Source organism: Zeugodacus cucurbitae, chromosome 2 (assembly GCF_028554725.1).
Source record: "Zeugodacus cucurbitae isolate PBARC_wt_2022May chromosome 2, idZeuCucr1.2, whole genome shotgun sequence".
NCBI lineage: Eukaryota > Metazoa > Arthropoda > Insecta > Diptera > Tephritidae > Zeugodacus > Zeugodacus cucurbitae.
Window position 1 is genome coordinate 61543875 of NC_071667.1, and position 25507 is coordinate 61569381.

At 34.4% G+C, this 25507-nt stretch overlaps 1 protein-coding gene across 2 annotated transcripts in view; it reads left to right on the top strand.

Moving 5' to 3' along the window:
* Positions 1–25507, top strand: part of LOC105216776 (serine-rich adhesin for platelets) — a 164715-nt gene that overhangs the window by 42338 nt on the left and 96870 nt on the right. For both annotated transcript variants that reach the window (XM_054225427.1, XM_054225428.1), the window contains exon 2: positions 22055–22109. The gene's annotated coding sequence lies outside the window, so the exon portion shown is untranslated. The remainder of the gene's footprint in view (positions 1–22054; positions 22110–25507) is intronic.

The following is a 25507-nucleotide window of genomic DNA, read 5'->3' on the forward strand; positions in this document are numbered from 1 at the left end:
CCAGTGTCAAGCTGTTGCTGTAAGTGAAATTATGGGCGAAAATAAAACAAATACGAGTATTTAGCACACACACACGCACACATAATTGCTATTAATAAATAAATAAAATAAAAAAATAAAATGTAAATATATGCATTTCGTGCTGCGCGCGACTTTTTGGTTGCCAACACACAATGATTTATGGCCACGCAGCAAATCCCGTGCGACACATGCAAACACACAGACACAGACATAACTACAGCGCAATATCCTGTTTAATACGCCTTTCGCTTTATTTCGTAGTTGTAAGCACATAACTAGCTGGTACTTATGCTCACTAATGGCTACACCTATATTAATTAATACCGACAACGTAATGCCACAATACACTGGGGACTCATTACCAGCGATGGCGCAGAACAGAGACGCTTCAACGCTAAGTAAACACGCAGACTTTCAGCGAAGCTCCATGAAGAGCGTTTCAGCGTGTGTCCTTGGAGCGCGTTTGTATGAGTATGTGTGTGGGTGTGCGACGGCTTCTGGCAGTGCTTAAGTGTTGGTGCCATATTTCACCTTACTGTTAATGGCGATCACAGTACCAAGTACAGTGTACGGTGCGTCTCAGCATCGTTATCGACGCCATAAAGCATTGGACGCCAGCTTTGCTTGGCAGCTACTTAACTGAAGGTAGCTGCACGCAAGGTCAAAAGTGGTTAGCTGCAGCTGGCGGAACACTTTGCCGGTGCGACCACAGAGCAACAAACACCACGCACTTAACGGTATCAGCGCTTATTAGTTTTTTTTTTTTTTTTGTTTTGACGGCGTTCCAATAATGCGATTTCGCTGGTGACCACCTTCAATGTAAATGATTGAACCAACGTGTCGTTTTAATTAAATTTTGTTTATATTTAATGAAATTGTGCAAATTTTGCTAAAGTAACGGTCACCAGTAAGATCTCCCTCTCTCTCTTTGTCTCTGTATCTCCTTCGAAAAACCCTCTGTGAGTCACTTCTACGCTTTCCTCATGCTTTCCCCTTAAACACATCGCGAGTTCACCATTTTTCTCTGCTCTAACGCTGGTTAGCGTTAACACCCGCGAAACGTGCTCAATGCCAATTAATCTGCTGCCAGTGTTAAAGCGCAAATATTCCGCATGTTATAAGCGATAAGCGAAAAATTCGAAATATCGCGCTTTCCATGTGTGTGTGTGTGTGCTTGTGTGTGTTATGTAAGCAATGTACTTAGTTATCTTGGGTGCGGTTGCAGGTTCAAGCCACCGCTTGTTGTAGTGCGAATATTTTCATTGTTCTCGACTTCTTCAATTATTTTTTCCACTAGCGCTCACATTCATTCCAGTTGGCAGAAATATTAACATTTCCATTACCAAGTCTAATTGGTAATTACAATAGGTACGCTGCTATTAGTGGCACTTTCACAGCCAACTGCCGGAAAGTTAAACAAAACAGATTTTCCTTACAAACAGAAACTGATAAAAGTTTTCTTATTATACGCTCATATTAAATTCAAGTGAAATATAGTCCCCAAGGGCCTACTCTGTCGGAACTTTATTAGCCAATTTAATAGTTTAATTGTATTTGTATGAAAAGCAAAATGAGTTTGTTACTCTTATGACTTCATCTTTGATTAACAGATTTATGCAAATTGAATTCGGAATATTTTCCAGAAATATTTCTCTTGAAGAAGTTCTCTGTACTACTAGAACATTAAAACCCACGATATTATGAAGTGATCCGATAAGTTCTTAGCCTACAAAAGAACAACCAAAATCGGCGATTTATTTCTTAGTATAATATCCTTTAGCTCGATACACTTGACACAACGATATTCCAACTTCTTTAAAGCAACTCAAAAAATTTTCCCTAAAGGTATACAAAGTCGCCTACCTATATAAATTTCTACATCGCCTTATATTTATGACCGATGAGTGACTTTCAGTTTAAGTTCCAAAATAAAAAGTAGTCGCATGTAACCAAACCTGAAAGTTCTGTGAACAGGACAGCCGTTTTTTAAACCCTACGGTCGTTTTAATAAGCTCAAGCCTTATGAATTCCATAAAATGAATAGCTCATTTCTGTCTAATCTATTCTGACAGTCTGATGTGCAGGTTTATATAAAATCATCAAGGTTTTAATAAGTTCTGGAGTAGTCCCATCAACATGTACCAGCCGTAGATCGTTTTCAAATCAGTTTCAGACATGTTCTGAAATCATAATTTTACCGTGAGTCGGATGTATTATAGATATCATATTATATTGTTTCTTTAGTAGCATGAAACAATTCTCAAAAAGTATTTTGAAATCCTGCTGAGATTTTTAGTCTTTGACAGCGGGCATTTTGATACGGAGATTGTCCATACGGGTGAGATCTCTATGCATTATCTCTTGTAGGATCTTTCATTATTGGACAAAGTCGATTAACTTTTCGATCTCCTTCAGGTTTGTCGCTTGAACGACAATTGTTCACTGATTGGCTGCTAACTTCTTCTTGACTGGCGTAGACACCGCTTACGCGGTTATAGCCGAGTCCACAACAGCGCGCCACGCATCTCTCCTTTTGGCAGTTTGGCGCCAATTGGTAATACCAAGTGAAGACAGGTCCTTCTTCACCTGGTGCTTCCATGGGAGTGGAGGTCTACCTCTTCCTCGGCTTCCACCAGCGGGTACTGCATCGAAACCTTTCAAAACTGGGGCACTTTCGTCCATTCGAACAACATGACCTAGCCAGCGTAGCCGCTGTCTTTTTATTCGCTGGACTATGTCTATGTCGTCGAATAACACATACAGCTCATCATTCCATCTTCTGCGGTATTCGCCGTTGCCAATGTTTAAGGCACCATAAATCTTCCGCAAAACCTTTCTCTCGAAAACTCCTAGTGCCGTCTCATCGGATGTTGACACCGTTCACGCTTCTGCACCATAAAGTAGGACGGGAATGATGAGGGACTTGTAGAGTTTAGTTTTTGTTCGTCGAGAGAAGACTTTACTTTTCAATTGCCTACTCAGTCCAAAGTAGCACCTGTTGGCAAGAGTGATTCTGCATTGGATTGCAAGGCTGACATTATTATCGATGTTGATGCTGGTACCCAGGTATACGAAATTATCTACAACTTCAAAGTTATGACTGTCAACAGTGACGTGGGAGCCAAGACGCGATTGCGCTGACTGTTTGCTTGATGACAGAAGATATTTCATCTTGTCCTCGTTTACCACCAGACCCATTCGCTTCGCTTCCTTATCCAGGCGGGAAAAAGCAGAACTAACGGTGCGGGTGTTGTTTCCAATGATATCGATATCATCGGCGTACGCCAGTAGCTGTACACTCTTATAGAATATTGTACCTTCTCTGTTTAGCTCTGCGGCTCGTACTATTTTTTCCAGCATCGGGTTAAAGAAGTCACACGATAGCGAGTCACCTAATCTGAAACCTCGTTTGGTATCGAACGGCTCAGAGAAGTCCTTCCCGATCCTGACGGAGCTTTTGGTGTTGCTCAACGTCAGATTGGCTGCCAGCTAACCGAGTTAAATTTGTTCAGGATCCCATGATTCGATCCCAGAAATAGCGGTAGTCTCTCTACGAAAGTGTTACTATCATGAAAAAAAATGCTCATAGAATCTGTTAGACGGCAGTTAAAATCAAATCACAAATCCCGAATACGGAATATCTTTTTCGAGAGAATATTGGCCAATTATATAAGAAAGATGAATATGGTAATGAAATAATATGACATCCGATAATTCAATTGAAAAATGTGATCGTAAGGAAACTGTTATTATACGATATAAAAATGTAAGAAACTGTGATTAAACCGATAACTGTGATTAAAACTTCGTTTCATATAATTAAATTAACCCTTAGTATTATTCAACTACTTTACTTCCGCATTAATTATATACGCTTCACTAAAGAATGTTTACAGGGTCTCAATAACGTAATTTACGATAATTGGATTACCAAAATACCCGTGCCTAAAAATATAATAAAAGCATACATACAACAATTACATAAGAAATTAAGCATAACCTTTAAAAAATATATTTAATTGGCTAAGATTTTCCACATCACCAGGCAACAGATTAGCATTAAAAAAAAAACTATCGGTTATGCAAACATTCATTCATTTATATATATGTTGATATAAACGGTTTAACAAAGCATGCAGTATTATCTAGATATCAAAGCAGATAGTTAACACAACGATTTACAAGTATTTATGAACAAAGCTTTCTTATTTACGCCAATTAAACAATACAAACAGACAACAGAGCGGCGAAGCGAAGCGGCGTGCGAGTGAGAGCGACATGGAGAGAGAAAGTGATTAAACGCGATTGTCAGATTATAAAATGAGTTTGACAAGCCGCACAACATATAAAATATTCAAGCATTAAATGCCACAATGCAGCAAATTGATTGATTGAATTTTGGTAGAATAGATTGCAATGCATGTATGCTTGCATTGTTGTTGCTATTGTAATTTGATGATGTGACTTTTTCCAATCTGATGATGACATATTCTGATTTGTTTAAGCAATTTGACAGAGTTTTTGTAAATTTTGTTATTATTTTATGCCGTCTAAAATTTGACGGTTTTTCTAGCGCAAAAATATTTTCAAGTGCTTGAACTCGTGCTCAAGTGTCATTCATCGTTTTCGATTGCAACAATTTTTGGTTTTTGCTTTTTATCATTGGTCCAAATTTGGTTGTGAATTACAAGTGTACGCCCAAACAAGTGCATATTGCATGACAGGTGATTGAATAGAATTTTACATTTTGCTAAAAAATAAAAAAAAAATTATAAAATATAATATAATTTGATAAAGGGTGTTGTAATATGTATTAAAATTTTTTTGGTAATTTTTTTTTTTTATGATTATAGCCATGCTTTAGCCATAATATATAGCTGTTAAAGATCTTTTAACAGATGGTGAATTCCTTATAATGAAAGGTTGTTAAAGTCGATTTTTTTCGATTAAAATATAATATCGAAAAAATGGTAATTTTGGAATATTGCTTCTAATTTTCTAATATTATTATTTCTTTGGATTTAATTGATCTAGTCCCTTTGAATACCCCTTTCCCTTCCCTTCCCTTTGGGTTACACCTCAGAATCGCTAGGATGACATATAGTATTATATGGATAATCGAGAAATATCCATCCTAAAACTTTAAAAAATAGTTCTTTGCTAGATTTTTATTTTATTCTAGTCTACTACAACAACAATAACATCTGCAACTTCATAATACCGCCCGCGTAGAAGCCCCCCTCCTTATTTCAAAACTCGGACAGCCACTTTTCACAAGCCTCTTTTGAGTTCAACTTAACACCAGCAATGCCGTTCCCCATGGACAGGAACAGGTGGTAATCCCATCCGAGCTCTCGTAGCTTCTGACGAGTCATCAACGAAGTGTGTGGTCTGGCGTTGTCCTGGTGGAACACTACACCTTTCCTCTTGGCCAATTCTGGACGCTTCTGGTCGAGTTCGTTCCGTTTCAGCAGCATATCGCAGGCGTTGATTCGGTTCAGAAGGTTTTTTTGCTTCAAATCATGCTGCACCCAAACATCAAGCTTGTTTGTATATCCAGCCTTCTGCAGATGGTTTAAAATGGTTTGGTGACTAACTCCCATCTCCTGGGCGATGTCAGGAGATGCCACATGCCGGTCTAACTCGATGTTTTCCATGATTTGATCTGTATTCGTCGTCACAGGTCTTCCGCCGGCTGGCTTATCCATGGTGTCGTTTAATCGTCGAAACTATTCCTCCGCGGTTCGAAGCCATAGAGTACCATCCCCTAGAACACTATTAATCTCACATAACATTTCTCTAGCGGATTTGCCTTTAACGAAGGAAAACTTTAAAATATCGCGAATTTCGGCGTTAGTGAACTCCATGTTTACACGTCTATAACTGTTGAACGCAATATCCAAATTAATCATACATAGCGTCGTTTTGTAGGTTATGTCAAGACCTTTCAAAGATATATATATAGTAGATAGTATTGCCAGATACGAGCTCCGTAGAGGCCCGAAGCCTCTCAGCTTTTAGTTGTTTTGCGTGAGAACGTTATCTACTAGGATGAGAGGTCCAGGGTTTTTTCATAAATTCAGATTTTACTCAGATATAAAGGTTGATTATAAATTGTAACTCTTTTGGTTCTGACAGCATAGTGGATCTAAATGTTTTTTAGATCTTCTAAGAGTATGTTATTTGGACTTACGCGGCGGAGCTCATTCCTTGGACATTAGTAATAGTGATCTATTGTGATGTCAATTACTATTAGACGTGGACACAATTCTGTTGAAGAGGTTAATATCAATACCTAAATATAATTTGTTTCGTTGAAAATACAACCTTGTTTCGGAACAAAGTGTAGCCTATTTTCTTAAGGATTCGAATTTTTAATATTTATAGTTTTTGTCTATTGGTTACAATTGGGTTTATTTTAAAAAAGTCTTGACTTTGACCTTTTTTCTAAATTTCAATGCTATTTTCGAATTGTTTCTAAGCATCTTCAATTTTCTTTTGCCGATAGTTTGAATTATCAATTCAACACTGTATATATATCTTCTCATTTCAATATATGTACGTTAGCCGTTACGAATTCCACTCTGTCTATGCGACAACGACATTGATGTGATTTTCATTGCGATTCGCATTCAAATTTCACGCTTTGTTAATTTCAAACGGTCACTTTTGTAATCGTGTTTTCCATTATTGTCCCGACTATATTTTGACATTCACAATTCACATTGCATTTTAATGGCGATTAAATTGCAACGCCTCGTGTTGCATGCATATAATTTTGACACCTTCGTCGCCACAAAACCAACGGAGTTTACCAAAATAGTTTCGAAAACAAACTCAAGTACATTCATATGTAAATGTACACTATTGTTCGTGGGCATGCCAAAATGTGTCTCGCGTATAAATTGTTGTAATTGTATATGACTGCACTCGCTCTTGTTTGTTTGTGTTGTTGCACCTACACAATGTAAATTGCCTTCATTAGCATTTTTCAATTTTGTTTTGGCAAAACACATTTGATTTGTTATTTTTTCATGTTTAACTGCATTTAATTCCCCCACAAGTGTTCGCTTGTCACACTGCCGCCACAGCTGCTGTTGAGCGTTTTTGTGCGAACTCAGCTGAATGTTGTGGTTTTCGAATTTGTTTGTTTTTTATAAAAATTGTTGTTATTTTTTCACCCAAAGCGGTGCTTGCACGTGTCAACTGTCACAATACATCATTGCAATTTGATGGGCTTGTTGTGAATTTGAGTCGAAATTTCGAAAAAAAAAGTAATTTGGCAAAAACGCTGGGTGAGGTAGTCGTCTGTCTGCGTAGGATGTAGTTGTTTTTTTTTTTAATTGGATAGAAAATTGTTGAAATATTAAAGCTTTAGACTAATAATTAAGATTTTTGTAATCCTTAAGTGAGATCTCCAAAGTGATATTTCGTAAACAGAATCGATAAAAGTCGATAGAAATCGATATAATGTACTTTGAGAAGTTTACTTTATCGACCAATCTATTTGTATAGCCACGTGCATTCGGCAGGAGTCGTAAGATTGTATGAAATTTGTTTTAGATGAGTTATAAATTGATCACAATTAAGTACGATATCTTGATAAAAGTCGACAAAATCGATGAAGCCTTTTTATCGATAATTTTGAGTGGTGGTTTGAGTGATGTCCATCCATTTGTATATCTCCGTGGATTGAGTCTTACGATCTCAAAAATTTTATTTTAGTAGAGCTGTAAATCGGACACAATTAAGTACGATAACTTCATAAAAGTCGAAAAAAATCGATAAAAGTTTTTTGGGAAGCCCCATTTATCGATAATTTTGAGTGACATATGAATTTAAGTCGGCATCCTAAGATAAAAAAAAATAAAATTTACCTCAAAAATAACTAATAGACTTAATTGAGTATAATCGATCAAATTTATAGAAATCGATTAAATTATTTTTTTTGAGGTCCACATTATCGATGAAAATATATTTATTTATATAACTTGGTGAATGTCAAACGAGTTGTCAAACGCTCGATTACATCGAGATTACATTGTGAAGAAGATTAAGCTCGAAAATTATTGAAATAAAATGGAGGCTCTCAATTTATCTTCTTGTTCGATTCCTCACTTTTTTGTGGAAATTTTGGCTATGAAGCCAGACCTATATAAAGACAGAATTTCTTTCGAAGTATTCTTCCGAAAAGTAGAGATCAGTAAAGAGAAGTTCGCCATAGAAAAACAAGAAAATATCGTCGTTCAATCTCGTTATTCGACAATTCGACTTCGAAATTGAAAGAGAGAAATGACATGACATGCAATATGCACCTCGGTCTGTTTCAAAATTTGGTTATCCGATTATATAGGATTCATATGACTACTGACTGATATCTCAATTACTGAATGGAATATTTTTCCATATGAAATGTGTCAATATAACGTTGATAATATCGTGCAAAAAATGTATTTAAAATAAATAAATTAAATTCACCAAATTATATTCCCTTCAGCGAACAAACACCTGGCTTTTGTAATCAATAAATATCTTTCTCTTCACACAATTAGTAAATAAATAAAAACGAAGACAATGAAGGCATATACTAAAGCTACTTAGCGATTAGAATTGCGATATATCATTTAGCTGTCAATAAAATGCGATTTATTAGCAGCAGAAGCTGTCAATTCTTTTATGAATTAACTTGTGATTTTTTTTATATTTTTTTCCTTTTTTTTATTATTACCTTTTTTTTGCTGAAAACAAGCGCAGCGTAAGTGTATAAATATTTGTTGATGACATAATTTCTGGTTCAAATATTCGCAAACGAAGCTATTCAAACGGAAGTAATATATATGTACATATGCGCATATATAAACATATATACATAGGTGTATACATGGTTGTAAATATTTGCACAAGTTGTTAGATAAAATAGTAAATAAGTTTTAGTGTTGAGCGTGTGGCACGCGTGTTGTCTTCACCTCTCTTTTACGACTTTTCACTGACGAAGCACACAGCTTTGGTGGGGAATGCAAATGACAATTTTAATTTGCAGTTGGAATAATAATTTTTCGCACATGTGCACATTTAAATTATGTTTGTATGAAAAAAATAGTTAGCAAATTTATTTATAAAGACATATTTGATATGTTTTAGACAGACATTTTTAATTAATGCTATATGCTTGCGAATTTCATTTCCTATTGCTGCTGAATATTATTAAAGCTTTGAAAAAATTATTAAAATAAATACAGTAGTTTTCCGAAATAACGAATACATGAATTGTCAGATTTGTTCGTTGCATCGAGTTTTTCGTTAATTCGTGTACCCACTTAGAGGTATGTTTTTCAATAAAAATGAGTGAAATATCTGTTAATTGCTTAATTGTTTGTTTAATAAATTCTTTTATTAAATCATATGTAAGAAAGAGAAAAACCATAACAGAATAATTCAAATGTTACCTTAAGAGAGGTAGCGTATATGATATCAAAATATTTTTTCATTAGTAATACTTGATTAGTTAATCGCCGTTCGCTTCATTGGAATACGAAGATTATATTTGAGAAATTGACATTGTCCTCTTTGCTGCTCTTAGCCTTTTTGTGCCACTTAAATTTCAACATAAAAGGACAGCACCTTGGATATATTTCTCCCTGGCGCTCCTCAGAGTACACATACATTTTATCAGCTAAATTCTTCCAAACTGTTCCAATTCAGGAAATTCACCACAATTTTTTTCCGACACTTATACTTCAACAATGACTGAACAGCCTTTTATTTTCCCCCTTACAAACGATTTCTATAAATGTTTTGTTGTTCGTTAGTCTCGCTAAAATTGGAGAATAGGGAATATGGAATGGAATATGGGAAAAATAAAGGGGCTATTTTTAGGGTTTTCCCCTGCAATTCTTCGAACTTTTCTCAGCTTACTCTTACTGCCTTCCCTAAATAAAAGCGGCAGCGGCAATTGACTGTCAAAAAATTCTCAAGCCCATACAATTTGTATGGCGCATACCGAAATAAAGCGTCGACGACGCTGAGCGGTTGAAAAATTCGATTTTGACAGAGCCTTCCGATGTAAAGTTGGCTGCGAAAAACGAAGTTTCTCTGTCAATAAAATTTCACAACAACAATTCAAGTAAACATTTTGATAAAGTCGCCGCTTTCATTTAGGGATGGCGTATCGACATTAACGCTGAACGCTAAAAAACCTTCCACCACCTTCTACCGCTTGTATTTAGGGAAGGCAGTTAGTTGTGTATACACTCTCTGAAAGTACTTACTCCTGGTTGTGTATACACTTTCTGAAAGTACTTACTCTTAGTCGTGTATACACTTTCTGAAAGTACTTACTCCTGATAGTGTATACACTTTCTAAAAGTACTTCTTCCTGGTTGTGTATACACTTTCTGAAAGTACTTACTCCTGGTTGTGTATACACTTTCTGAAAGTACTTACTCCTGATAGTGTATACACTTTCTAAAAGTACTTCTTCCTGGTTGTGTATACACTTTCTGAAAGTACTTACTCTTAGTCGTGTATACACTTTCTGAAAGTACTTACTCCTGATAGTGTATACACTTTCTAAAAGTACTTCTTCCTGATAGTGTATACACTTTCTAAAAGTACTTACTCCTGGTTGTGTATACACTTTCTGAAAGTACTTACTCCTGGTTGTGTATACACTTTCTGAAAGTACTTACTCCTGATAGTGTATACACTTTCTAAAAGTACTTCTTCCTGGTTGTGTATACACTTTCTGAAAGTACTTACTCCTGGTTGTGTATACACTTTCTGAAAGTACTTACTCTTAGTCGTGTATACACTTTCTGAAAGTACTTACTCCTGATAGTGTATACACTTTCTAAAAGTACTTCTTCCTGGTTGTGTATACACTTTCTGAAAGTACTTACTCCTGGTTGTGTATACACTTTCTGAAAGTACTTACTCCTGGTTGTGTATACACTTTCTGAAAGTACTTACTCCTGATAGTGTATACACTTTCTAAAAGTACTTCTTCCTGGTTGTGTATACACTTTCTGAAAGTACTTACTCCTGGTTGTGTATACACTTTCTGAAAGTACTTACTCCTGGTTGTGTATACACTTTCTGAAAGTACTTACTCCTGATAGTGTATACACTTTCTAAAAGTACTTCTTCCTGGTTGTGTATACACTTTCTGAAAGTACTTACTCTTAGTCGTGTATACACTTTCTGAAAGTACTTACTCCTGATAGTGTATACACTTTCTAAAAGTACTTCTTCCTGATAGTGTATACACTTTCTAAAAGTACTTACTCCTGGTTGTGTATACACTTTCTGAAAGTACTTACTCCTGGTTGTGTATACACTTTCTGAAAGTACTTACTCCTGATAGTGTATACACTTTCTAAAAGTACTTCTTCCTGGTTGTGTATACACTTTCTGAAAGTACTTACTCCTGGTTGTGTATACACTTTCTGAAAGTACTTACTCTTAGTCGTGTATACACTTTGTGAAAGTACTTACTCCTAGTCGTGTATACACTTTCTGAAAGTACTTACTCCAGGTTGTGTATACACTTTCTGAAAGTACTTACTCCTGGTTGTGTATACACTTTCTGAAAGTACTTACTCTTAGTCGTGTATACACTTTGTGAAAGTACTTACTCCTAGTCTTGTATACACTTTCTGAAAGTACTTACTCTTAGTCGTGTATACACTTTCTGAAAGTACTTACTCCAGGATGTGTATACACTTGCTGAAAGTACTTACTCCTGGTTGTGTATACACTTTCTGAAAGTACTTACTCCTGGTTGTGTATACACTTTCTGAAAGTACTTACTCTTAGTCGTGTATACACTTTGTGAAAGTACTTACTCCTAGTCGTGTATACACTTTCTGAAAGTACTTACTCTTAGTCGTGTATACACTTTGTGAAAGTACTTACTCCTAGTCGTGTATACACTTTCTGAAAGTACTTACTCCAGGTTGTGTATACACTTTCTGAAAGTACTTACTCCTGGTTGTGTATACACTTTCTGAAAGTACTTACTCTTAGTCGTGTATACACTTTGTGAAAGTACTTACTCCTAGTCGTGTATACACTTTCTGAAAGTACTTACTCTTAGTCGTGTATACACTTTGTGAAAGTACTTACTCCAGGTTGTGTATACACTTTCTGAAAGTACTTACTCCTGGTTGTGTATACACTTTCTGAAAGTACTTACTCCTGGTTGTGTATACACTTTCTAAAAGTACTTCTTCCTGGTTGTGTATACACTTTCTGAAAGTACTTACTCCTGGTTGTGTATACACTTTCTGAAAGTACTTACTCTTAGTCGTGTATACACTTTGTGAAAGTACTTACTCCTAGTCGTGTATACACTTTGTGAAAGTACTTACTCTTAGTCGTGTATACACTTTCTGAAAGTACTTACTCCAGGTTGTGTATACACTTGCTGAAAGTACTTACTCCTGGTTGTGTATACACTTTATGAAAGTACTTACTCCTGGTTGTGTATACGCTTTCTGAAAGTACTTACTCCAGGTTGTGTATACACTTTCTGAAAGTACTTACTCCTGGTTGTGTATGCACTTTCTGAAAGTACTTACTCCAGGTTGTGTATACACTTGCTGAAAGTACTTACTCCAGGTTGTGTATACACTTGCTGAAAGTACTTACTCCTGGTTGTGTATACACTTGCTGAAAGTACTTACTCCTAGTCGTGTATACACTTTGTGAAAGTACTTACTCCTAGTCGTGTATACACTTTCTGAAAGTACTTACTCCTGGTAGTGTAATATACACTAATAGAAATATGTACAGTAGTTTACATTTCTTTTGAAATTTTTATTTTAATTTTACTGTAATATGATATGTAATTGAATTTAATTATAAATAATAAATATCTGCACTTATCTTCATACGTATGGATTTACGGTTCAGGTGCCAGGTGTATATGGACATTAAAAAAAAATATATTGATTCTTTAAAATTGCTTTAGATAGCGTTATTGTACTCAATTATAAATAGGAAAGTGTGATATTGACAACAATAAAAACTGTATTGGAAGTATGGCATAATTCATCTAAACATTTTCGAAATCGACCATAAGGTACTCAGACATGGCTGTCTTTTCATCAGAAATATAGGAAAAATTTCTCAGACATATTATTAAAATTACTAGGGCTTCGTTCCCTGCTAATAGCGACCTCTGGTACCAAATATAAAAAATCGAGCCACTATTTTCTCTTGCCGCCATATACTGATATACGGAACTTCCAGTGAGCTTTATAATGTTTATATAGGCCCTCGTATAGTGTGTATAAGGATTTTCAATATTCTAGTTGACCTTATATAAATATGGGTCAAATTGTGTACTATCTTAATAAAGCTTATCAACTATGTCAGTAAATTGCGAGAGTATAAAATTTTGGTTTACACTCGAACTTAGCTCTTCCTTACTTGTTTTATTTAAAAGTCAACAGAAAAAAGGGGGGTCTCATTCAATGCCCTTGTTTTTTTATTGAAGTTATAATTTTATATGTTGAGTTCTAAGTTCTAGATTAAACACATGTTTATAGTATATGCTGAGTGTACCACACCTCATATTTTATAGACTTCAGTGGATTACTGAGTCATTTATTGTTTCGAAACAGTTCCGTTAAATCATTTTCATTTCAGTTTTGCCTACGTATTTTACTCTCGGATTGCCGAGGGTGCTTAAGGGGCTATACAAGTGTGAAATTTTCAAAAAAATATTTTTTTTATTTTTTACTTAATCGATAGCTTATACTTTAAAAAATATCCTGTGAGGAAAGGAAAGTATCTTGAATAGTTTTTGAATGACAGCGTTCTTAAAAGCGACCGCTCTTAGGTATAAGCCGCTATAGGTAGGTAGGAGTGCTGCCCTGTTATAGTTCGGGCTATAGTCTTAACTTTAAAATCGTTTTTCTCGAAACGACACTTCTCAAAATTGGTGACATCACAACTCAACGACAAATTGAGCGATGTCAACTTTAAACAGATCATTCTTGAATATATTTCCGAAGAACGACCTACGATCTTTTTGACTGGTTGAAAATTGTCAATTTGGCACTAATAATACGACAATACCTAAAAAACGATATTTTTTCAGAACTACGCCATTTTGTTAATTTTTGATATTTTTCCGAAATCGTAGATCATTGCGTAGGGAATATATTCAACTTTAATAACCTTTTTCACTTTTTTTTTTTGTTTAAATTACTCATTCGGCCGGAATCATGTCAGCAGTTGGTGAACTTTTTTGGCACCTCCCAAGACAGCCCCTAACTCAGTTATTTTTCAATATTTTTGTAAAAAATCTTAAAATACAGCTGAAAATATATCTTATTATAGTCAAGAAACTTCGAAAAAATTCACAAAAATCGCCTAATTTTTCATGGGTTACGCCAGTATAGCCCTTAAGAGTCGTCTCAGATGTCATCCTCTTTCTCAGTTTGTCTACTAGATTTCACTTACAGCTTGCTCATGGTTCGGAATGAAGCGTTGCAATTGAGTATAGTCTTTCAACTGAAACTACTTACCTATCTCTTCCAGTTTTGCTGTTGACCTTTCTTTTAATATTTTATTAGTCTAAAAAATAATTGCTTACAATTTTATTCTGATAATTTTATAGCATATTTTGATGTATTAGGAAATAATAATATTTTCAAATTATATAATAACAAGAAAAAACATTAACTTCGGCTGTACCGAAGTAATATGTGTTTAAGCAAATCTAAAGACGTAAGAAAAAGTAAGTAAAAACAAAAGAAAACATTTTACTAATTCTTTTTAGTCGGGTTGTTTGCTAGAAACATTAAGGCTATATAGTTAACCGATCTGAACAATTTCTTCGGAGATTATATTATTACCTTAAGCAGTAATCCATGTAAAATTTCGGGAAGATACCACGTCAAATGCGGAAGTTTTCCATACAAGCCCTTGATTCCGATCGTTCGGTTTGTATGGCAGCTATATGCTATAGTGAACCGATCTGAACAATTTTTTCGGAGATTAAATTATTTCTATGAACAATAACTCACACTAAATTTCGTGAAGATATGTAGTAAAATGCGGAAGTTTTCCATACAAGCCCTTGAATCCGAGCGTTCAGTTTGTATGGCAGCTATATGCTATAGTGAACCGATCTGAACAATTCCTTCGGAGATTATATTATTACCTTAAGCAATAATCCATGTCAAATTTCATGAAGATACCACGTCAAATGCGAAAATTTTCCATACAAGCCCTTGATTCCGATCGTTCGGTTTGTATGGCAGCTATATGCTATAGTGAACCGATCTGAAAAATTTTTTTGGATATTAAATTATTTCTATGAACAATAACTCACACTAAATTTCGTGAAGATATGTAGTAAAATGCGGAAGTTTTCCATACAAGCCCTTGTTTCCGATCGTTCAGTTTGTATGGCAGCTATATGATATAGTGGTCCGATATCGGCAGTTCCGACAAATGAGCATCTTCTTGAAAAGAAAATAACATCTGCAAAATTTCAAAATGATATCTTAACGATAAACTGAAGGACTAGTTCGTATATATATATACAGACAGACAGACGGGCATGGCTAAATCGACTCATTCCAACATACTGATCATTTATATATACTTTATAGGGCCGCTCCTTCTGGGTGTTACAAACTTAATATACCCTGTTCAGGGTATAATTAATTGCTTACAATTCTATTTTTATAATTTTGTAGAATAAATATATTGATAAATTAGGAAATAATAATATTTTAAAATGATAATTAAAGCATTGCCATCTCATATAGTAAATGGCAACAAATTTCATTAACTTTTTCATCGCATTTTACCACCGCATCAAAATAGCATATCACTCAATTAAGATAGCAAAATGTGGTTTGGAAATTCAATTAATTTTATGGAAAATAATAACATTACTGGCATACACATATGTATGTAAATTGTAAGTGTATATGGCACGAGTGTCATTAACCTATTAAACTAATACGTATTTATTTGTATACATACATACATACATATATGCGAAAAAAAGAATACTTGCAAATATACAATAATCCGACAGTCGGCCAAATGCAACCACAAATCTAAATGCATAAAAACACCTATAAATATCTATAACTATTTCGGTTAGTCTGTGTGTGTGTGTTTGTATTTGCGTGCAATCAGTGCCCGGTTCATTAACCCTTTGCTGTTGCCAACATGAATAATAGGCAAAACCACAACCGACATGAGGCGACATTAGCCGCAAATGGTGTTGACAATATTGGTGATTTGGGTGACGCTGACAGCAATTGACAGTTACACAATTACTGTGCAATAACAACTACAACAAAAAAGGTAAACAACGGTACAACATTAACAACAATAAAATTGACAAATTTGAGGAATTCCTCATAAGCACATATACAAATACATACAAACATACAAAATCATTTAACACGTTCTTACAACAATAAACATTAATAAATACATAAATATTTAGCTATATGCTTAACATGTATTACCTTTGTTAGACTTTATGTATGTATGTATGTGTTACCATGTTAATCAACTCGTCTTAGTCATGATTTTGCTTGTCTTCTTCACAAGCTTTCCAGCGCCAACACGCCGCACCGGCCGGCCTTAGTCACAGTGAGCTTGAAAAACTACTTTGTTGAGTTGAGTTCGCTGCTTCCCTTTGCCCTTTTTGGTGCATCCCAAAAACGTTGTCACGTAGAGCACAGTACATTACTCGCACGTTAACAGGAAAGTAGCTGGAATAGGCACGTACTCGTATGCACATTTCTCATATAAGTACACTCATACATATATATTTACAAGATTATCTACATAGTATGTGTAAATAAGTTTGCGGTGAACTTAAGTGCAGCATTCACATGTTAATACTCTTCAAGCCAAGAGATATACGGGTCTTTTGTGATTTATGTGGTGGGGAGTTCGAAGAGTAATTGGTACGTAACATTTCTTTGGTAAATAGTCTGATGTTTCAGTGTGAAAATGCGCGAAATCGGTTCACAACCACTGTTGCAATATATAAATCAAGCAGCAATGAGGATATTGGACAAATACTATATACCAAATATTGCGCACTCAAGCATTGTGGTAATTGGACTATAACTTCTCAAGGCTCCGGACCTCAGTACCTGTAATCTATCAGATATTTTAATGAAATTCAGGGAACATGTTTTTCTTATAATAGTGTGTCTCTGTGCCAAAAATAGGTAACATCGGGTAATGACTTCCACTAGCTTCCCTATATCTAAAATTAAGATGTAAATACTTCGGGTGAACTTTATATCAAAGAATTACCAAAGTACTCATATATAAGTAAATTATTATAATGATTTTTGTTATTCTAGTGTAAATAGGTTCTTGAGTATATATAGTACCTTCCACCAGCTTCAGTATAACCAAGATAGTGATGAAATCGGTCTAGACTTTAGTCCCCATACTCCTATTATAATAAAGTTTCACCAATATCTGAAAATACTTTCACTCTTATGAGCCTTGCTAATTGTGTGATTATAAAATGTACGGTTAGATTCGAAATTAGCACTTTCTTACTAATTATACTCTCGTAAAAAAAGTTGCTAAGAGAGTATTATAGTTTTGTTTACATAACGGTTGTTTGTAAGTCATAAAACTAAACGAGTTAGATATAAGGTTATATATATCAAAATGACCAGGATGACGAAATGAGTTGAAATTCGGATGTCTGTCTGTTCGTCCGTCCGTCTGACCGTGTAATGGATGACTTCAGTAAAAATTAAGATATCTCGACGAAACTTGGCCCAGGATGGCATCCTGAGGAGGTTTGTGTTGAACATGATAATAATGGGAAGTGGGCGTGGTCCCTCCCACAAAAAGGTTTTTTGTATATACCAATAAAGCTATATAAACCCAACTTCCTACAATCGTTGTTGTTACGTACCCTATCACAAACCATAAAAATTGATATAATCGAATAATAACCACGCCCACCTCCCATACAAAGCTTGAGTTGAAAACATCTAAAAGTGCGTTAACTCACTAACGGAAAACATCAGAAACACTAAATTTTATAGGAGAAATAGCAAAGAGAGTACACTCAGAATGGAAAATGGGCGTGGCATCGCCCACTTATGGGTGAATAACCATATCTCAGAAACTACTCGACCGGTTTCAATGAAATTTGGTATATACTATTTTCTTGACACCCCCACGGGTGGAATATGGGCGAAATCGTTTCACAACCACGACTACTTTCCATATAACTCAATTTTGAATTCCATCTGATTCCTGCACTGTATAATGTAGACATAGGAACCAATGAAGATAGCGGAATAAAACTTTACACAAATACTGCATATCATCAGTGGCTTCACTTGTTAAAAAAAGGGTCAAAATCGGAGTATAATTTTTCAAGGCCTCGGATATCGAACATGAAGAACTCAGTGCCTAAGGGTAATTCTCATCGAAAATATCGGTAATTTTAATTTAATTCAGAGGAAACTCAGAGGCTCACTTGCTACCGAGATATTCTAGTTTTTAACGAACTATTTGTCACGGTTTGAATATACTAGTAAGAGCAGCTGGAAGAATTAACTTCTCGATTTTTAGGTCGTACTTATCTTTCTGTAAGTCATTGTTAGTGTATATATTGTCGTTTCATGCATTCATCCATCCCTGTAGAGGAAATCGAGGTAGAGGTAGTATATCTATGATAGTTGTAAGACCCTATTTTGATAAGGTTGGACCAGTATCTCAACTAAGGAGTTATTGTAAAAGGTAACCTTCTAATATTACAAAATGACCTCTAAGAAATATTGTTGAGTTCAGCTCCGAAAATGATATATAAGACACTGTATCCAACGAACTCGCTATAGACTATCGTTCAGCAATAACATCGGAGCTGTTATACACCTAAAGTATTTCCATGTGAGCAAACTCTTCGAACACCCTTTATAACACATTTATATGCATATAGTATATATAAAAAATATAGTCGCGTGTTGGCATTAATGTTCACTTGCATTAACGTCTATCTGTAGTCACATCAGCCATCAGCCAAACTAAACTATTTGCACCTTTCCAATGCATTGCTTCAATATTTTATTAAAATTCATATAGACAGACAGACCACAACGCAGCTTCAACCGACGACGTATTTACACTAGAGTGGTTAAGACACACACACACACAAACACACATACATACATACATACGCATCCACATCAAGCGTCACTACCAACATTTTTCTTGTAGACTTTTGATAGAATTCACACCATGCCCGTCCGTTGTTTGCACTCTTCTTCGCAAACTTTTCGATTTTATCTTTTCACTTTTATCCTCTTGCATGCCATTTAATGGTTTGACTAGTGTTTACCTGCGCCAAAGTGGTGACTTGTGTGCGCTTTATTCATATTTTCTTCTATATGTATGCATTCGTCTAAGTACATCCTTGATATCAAATATGTATGTATGTAAACTCCTTCTAGTAAGTAAATATTGAAAGTGGTAAAGTTTTTTGCGTGTTGGTGGTGGTGTATAAACTAGGTGTTATGCTTTGGTATGGGTGATAAATAATCCATTTGTGCGAATCAAATGCATATTTTATGTTTCAACTAATCGCGTCTTATGTGTTCCAAAGGCTTTAAATGGGTTAACAAGTGAGTTAGAAATAGCGAGAACTTACTGAAATCAAATATATTTATCAAAAATAGTATAGATATAGCATATTATTTTGAAGTCATCGTTAAGTTACTCGATATGATGTAATTGCGATAGATCAAGTTCGGCTTTCGTACAATTACATCACGCCAATGTCTTAAAGCTTTAAGATAGTATATGATCCTTAAGTTAATTCTTAAAGTTTTCACAACAAAAGTGACGGAATTGATAGGAAGAAAAACACAAAGCAACCTTTTCCAAGACTTAGAGAGTAGCGAAAGGAAACTCTTACAGAAAGTTTATATAGAAATTAATGGGTCGGTCTGGTTCTAAACACTCTGATTCTCTCTGCATTAAATTCGTTGGGAGGGAACTTTTCTTCAGTACTACGATATCTTGGAACTAATTATATGTTACCTAATGGTCCTAAGGGAACGTTGTTAATCCCCAAGGTGGACTAAGAAGTAGTGAGTGTTTATAAGTTTGATAAGGCGATGTATCGAACCTTATAGGAAGATACTTTGAAATATATTATATTAGGTCTACTTTGTTTCCGCCGTTTTCCAATAGATGTCTCTAGGGTCAAACACTGGTCGTTTAAATCGATTAAATCGTTTTATATCTATCTTGGACATTTGTGTCAACATTAACCCAACAAAATTTTATAGAGATCTGTTTGCATCCCAAACTTATTCTCAGCTGAAGTTTTTACTTTTTGAGACAAATTCTCGACTTTCGCGGGAAATTTTGCTTTTCGTTTTTAATTCCAAGAAAAGTGCGGCTGAGGCTCATCGAAGCTTTCGGATACGTACGGTGAGGCTGTCCTAAGTGAAAAAAGCCGTACATTAAAAAAAAACGGCGGAAGCAAAGTTGTAAACCTAATAGTACACACAAAGTCTTTGCATCCTAAAAGATCCCGGAATACAGAGAGTGCTTGATCCATTGTCTTCGATGCCATTTCTGCTGTTGGTGTGAAACTTTTTTACTTTAGGAGATATCAGGTGGATAAAGAAAAGGCCGGTTGTAACTATAATAAAGTCTTAAACCAAGAAAATAACGGAATCACACACTATACATAAATTTGAGCACTGTAATACCGAATAAACGTAACTGTTCAACTGTTCTCAAAAATTAATATTTACTTACAATCGAGCCGACCTTGTTTTATTGTTTTATTTCCTTTTACAAATATGACCTATTTAACACCAATAATAAATATATACATTTGTAAAATAACTGTAGTTTTATATACTAATTTTTGTTATTTCCTCTTATTCGTAAACTTAAGGATTTTATGTCGCACTTTAATGAATCTATAATCCAAGCACTCACTTTAACCCGACCATATTTGGGAAATGAATGGGTAAACCAATGAAATGCGTCTGCTCACCACCGAAATGGCAATGCCACCAACACCGAACGTGTGCGACTAAATACATTCTTAGTTTCTGTGTTTAATAACTTTGTGGCTTTCGATGAATGCACAAAGTAAAAGCAACAACAACAAATACAAAAACAACAATAGCACTGAAGTGAATGAAGTAAAGTTAAGTAAAAGTACGTGAGGAAATTACGAAATTAGAGAACTTTACGGTGATGCAGACATACACACACATCTATATGTATGTATATTCAATGGCTTACGTTGAATGGCTTAGAGTTCAAGAGTAGTATATGTATATACTATATACAGTTATAAGTTTTGACGGTTTGCAGAAATGCTAAAGTGTGAATATGTGTGTGTGTGCATTTCACCATCGCTCAACGGTAATCCGCAGAGAGATTTTTTATGGTTGACGGTTTATGCGTAAGTTGCATAGTATTTGCCGCGTTGTGGAAGATTTGCATTTAGACATATATACATTGCATTTGAATGTGCATAGTATTATATATGTATGTATGTACAGTGGTGTGCTAAAAAGATATATATTTCTGATTTATTAAAATAAGTTTTTTTAGCGCTTTCTTATACGATTTACTACATTATCCTAAAGATATAGACTCATCAATAAACCGATTATAAATAAGGCTTGTTAATCACTCCTTATATCCCCAAAAGATTAACCATTTCCAAAGTTCTAAATAATTTTCGTATGAAAAAGCATTCACCACAGATCTTCAGGACTCTCATATTTGCTTTTTTTTAATAATTTATGCTTTGTGATCGTATCACTATAATTTTTACACATTTTCAACTTTTTATGTTTTCTTATTTCATTTACAATATTTTGAAAGATATTTTCAAAACAAAAAAAAATATTTTGTTCTGATTTTTTTCTACATTTTATTTACCAATTATTTCTTTATTATTATTATTTTATTAATAATTTTTATTTATTTCAATTACTCATTCTATCATTTTTGTTTCTGTTATTTTTATTTTTAGCTTTACGATTTGCACGCAGTACCACTGATTGAAAATATTCTCACTATTGATTTAGGTATGTAAATTATGGAAAATATTTAAATATTTAAGCTAATAAGGCTAACCATTTAAAAACGATTTTATAAAGCATATAAATTGCAAAATACAAATATTATAAGAATTCAATTCAACATAGGACAAATTCCACAAAACGTATTTTGACTCTAACGTCTCTCTTAAAAGTTTGGTTTAATTGTTTAAATAATAATCCGAAATTTAAAACGCCTATCAAGACCCAGAAGATGAACTGCTTAGTATTAGATTTACATATTAACTTGAATTTTGTTTTTACTGTTGAGCGAATTCAATTTCGTTTCAGTTTCGAACTAATTAAAATTAAAATTCCAGTTTTCTTATTAAAAACTGTCAAACAATTACCGATGGATAAACCAATGGAATGAGGCATAACAGAGACTTTATTATATGTCGCATTATTAAAATGATCGCCCTTATAACAATTCCAACCTCACTTCTACCAAAAGGTTGTGTTGTGATATTGCAATATCTTCCTGTCAAACATTTTTTTCTGCATAAAGTTAAGAAAGAGTTAAGGAATTAAGAGAAAATATGGAAAAACAAAAGAGTTCTGAATACTAATTGTTTCAGCTTAATTTAGTACATTTTAATAACAAAAATAATTTACTTCTAAATTGTTCCAGTGAATTGACCTGTATGAATATGGTCTTAAAACCTTGATATAATTTGTGACAATCATTATTTGCTGGTTTAGAATAAAAACTTTTTGAAATATTTTCTTATTTTTGAAGTTGTTGTCAAAAATATATTTTTAAATTTTTCATTGACTTTTGCTGAATTTTTAACTTGAGCTTCTGTATTTGGTTTCAACATTTTATCAAATGTTTTGCGATTTTCATTTAAATAGATACTATTCAAGGAGTTTCTTTATTATTTGATTATATAATATGGAACAAGTGCTAATATATTTCTTCACCTTTGTGAAGACTTCCAATCACTTTTTTATTCTCTCGCAACAAAGTTGCTAAAGAGAGTACTGTAGTTTTGTTCACATAAAGGTTGTTTATAGGTCATAAAACTAAGCGAGTAATATACATATGTGGTTATATATACCAAAGTCATCTGAGTGACGAGTGGAGTTGAAATCCGGTTATCTGTCTGTCCGACCGTCCGTGCAAGCTGTAACTTGAGTAAAAATTGAGATGTCTTGATGAAACTTGGGACAAGTATTTCTTGGCACCATAAGAAGGCTAAGTTCGAAGATGGGCGAAATCGCCTCGCATACAAAATGGCGATAACCGAAAACCTATAAAGAGCTATAACTACCCCATAAATTAAACTATGAAAGTGAAATTCTAAAAAAATATACTAAAAATGCTTTAATTCAGTAAGGAAACCCACCAGAAACCTTAAATTTCGTTATAAAGATGGTACAGAAGGGCTGCACTCAAATTGGTATACAAAATTAGAAACGAAAAAAAATTAGAAATTAATATTTTTTTTACCAAAAATATAGGTAAGTCCCTCAGATATTTTGAAAAAATTCAGAGAGTATATTTATCTTCTAATAATATGTCACCGTGCCAAAAATTAATGAAATCGGGTCATAACTTTCCCTATTTCCCATATACTTAATATTCGGGTTTTCAAACTTTCACTGGACTTTATACCATATATATGCCAAATATGTGAGCCAAATTGTTTGTTATATTAATAAATTGAAATAAATAAATTGCGAGAGTATAAAATGTTCGGTTACATTCGAATTTAGCCCTTCCTTACTTGTTCGTAATTTGAAGCTGACCATTAGTTACTACTATAAACTCTATCAATTATTTATTTCGTAACATGTTTTTTTACAAATATCTTTTTTTTCAAATAAAATAACGACTTTGATACAATTGATGGAGCTTCTAATCTGGTCATTGCTGCGTATTACTTATTAATACACATACATACAAACTCGTAATTGAGTAATTATTTCCATCCACATTTACATATATATCAAATGTAGTGAATAATGGCAGGGATTTCGTGCTATTATTTATTATGCTTACTTGCACTGACGCACTCATCTTGCCAACATACACATATACACACACGCACACATATAGTTAAGCATAAAATGGTCGGAACGCACGGGCAGGCGTTTAAACGCACATCCATGGTGCGTCGACCAGTCGGGATGCGCCCCATACATTATCATACAAACATTTTATCCACACAATTTCACCGTCAAAGCCAATTACCGTAATTTCAGTTAGCACGTAAAGTGAGTGCTAATTTACTTATAAACATGCATACATATGTGAATGTATTTAAGTGCACTTATGTATGGGAATCTCATTATCTGTAAAACGGGAATTAAATGCCGCAAATTAATTTTGATTTATTGTAGTTGCCTAATCACAATAAATACGAAATTAATTTGATTACTGGAATCAATGTGCACAAAAATAATCATTACTTATATATATGTGTGTGTGTTGTTGTTGTATACATTTAAATGTCAAAATCCTATTTGTAAGCAAATAAAAATTATGAAGATATGAATGTTCATAATTCGTTAAACTAATAGCTTACTGCAATTAAATAAATTACTCTCGGATATATTTCAAATGTAATATAAAGGGCTTTTCAATAAGAGCGCCAAAAAAAAAAAAACTGTTAGGGATATCAAAGAAATTATTTTTTCCTGTGAAAGTATATTCGATGCCATTATGTATGGAACTCGATTTCTTTTGCATGACCACCACGGGCACGCTTGCAGAATCCAGGCGCTGAACCTAATTTTCGACGGTGTTCAAGTATAAATCGGCTGATATTTCAAATTCACGTTCGATATTCGTACGAAGTTCATCAATTGTCGCTGGCTTGATAGTATAGACCAAAGACTTGACGTAGCCACACAGGAAATAGTCTAACGTCGTCAAATCGCACTATGGAGGCGGCCAATTCACTGGGACATTTCGTGAGATAACACGTTCACCAAACTTGGTTTTCAATAAATCGATTGTTCCGTGGAACCATATATTTTCCAAGTCCATATCATCCAATTCGGGTCAAAAATATTCGCGATTCCCATTCACAGTAACATGCCGGTCTCGAACATCACAGAAGAAGTACGGCCAATGACAGCGCCCATAAGCGCACCAAAGAGTAATTTTTTCGGAATGCAATTATGACTCTTGGAGTAAATGTGGTTTGCTGCTTGACCAATAACGCATATTTTGCTTAGTGACGCAGCCATTCAGTCAGAAATGAGCCTCATCGCTCTTAAAGTTAAGGCCTCCGAATTTCGGTCATAAATTTTAATAATTTCGACTCTTTGTTGGATTGTATTACTTTCCATGATGAAATGGCAAACCTTACTGAAAAGAAATGTCAAAAGAGAAGGCGTATTTTGCTGTCCCTATCGGTCTTTTGTAACATCTCTTT